Below are 948 nucleotides of genomic sequence, written 5' to 3' on the forward strand. Positions count from 1 at the left end.
GATGACTAAGCACTCGGAGTGAATGAACCTGTTTGCACGAAAGAGTTATCATTGTATCTCAACATGTAATTCAGCTTGATTGCTTTGCATGTCTGTCCTTCGCTCGATATGGGATTCTATTGCATGATTAATGAAATCAATTGATCCTTTTGTCTTTCGAAAGTCTAATCAATATTAATCCGAGTGGAAAGAGACGTTCATGGTTATCGTTCGTTCTTCTTTAACATTAACATTTATGGGAAATCGACTAACTTTTTTTTTTTTGAATTTAGAATGTCATTGGACTTGAACATTGTGAACAAAATTGGCTTTGAATCCTGTGCAACAAGAAATTAGGTCCGTCGGTTAGAAAAAGTCTACGGACTCACCTCATAAGATTTGAACGAAAAACTGCATTACTTCAGGATTCATTCTTTGACGTCGATAAAGTTGAGGATTTTTAACCCAAGAATGAAACAACTTTCTCTCTGTTTAAGGAAATGTATTATCACACAACGGAATCATTTATTAATAATTGATAATTAATATTACTTATGGAATCATACTCGACGTCTCTTAAAGCAATAATAATGAGCGCAAGAATGCAACACAATATACCCTCTGTTTACGAAATTATGTTATTACTCAAGGAATCACGAATCAATATGTATTACTAATAGAATCATTCTCGATATTCCTTAAAGCGTCGAGTTTCAACGACAAATGATACATGAAATAGTGAAGCCAATCTTGAACTTGAACACACACATGATATATAAAACAGAGAAGCCAACCTTAAACCTCAACTCATATCCAATAGTAATCTACAAACACACATTTCGTTTGAATATAGCCATATGTAAGCCATAAACCATATTCCAACATAAAGCATGAAGGCACTAATTGTATTTTGTGCAAATACTCCTGAAAAAGACAGTCACGTGAGCTATATTTAAGCAGCACACCTTC

Source organism: Penaeus monodon, chromosome 29 (assembly GCF_015228065.2).
Source record: "Penaeus monodon isolate SGIC_2016 chromosome 29, NSTDA_Pmon_1, whole genome shotgun sequence".
Classification (NCBI taxonomy): domain Eukaryota; kingdom Metazoa; phylum Arthropoda; class Malacostraca; order Decapoda; family Penaeidae; genus Penaeus; species Penaeus monodon.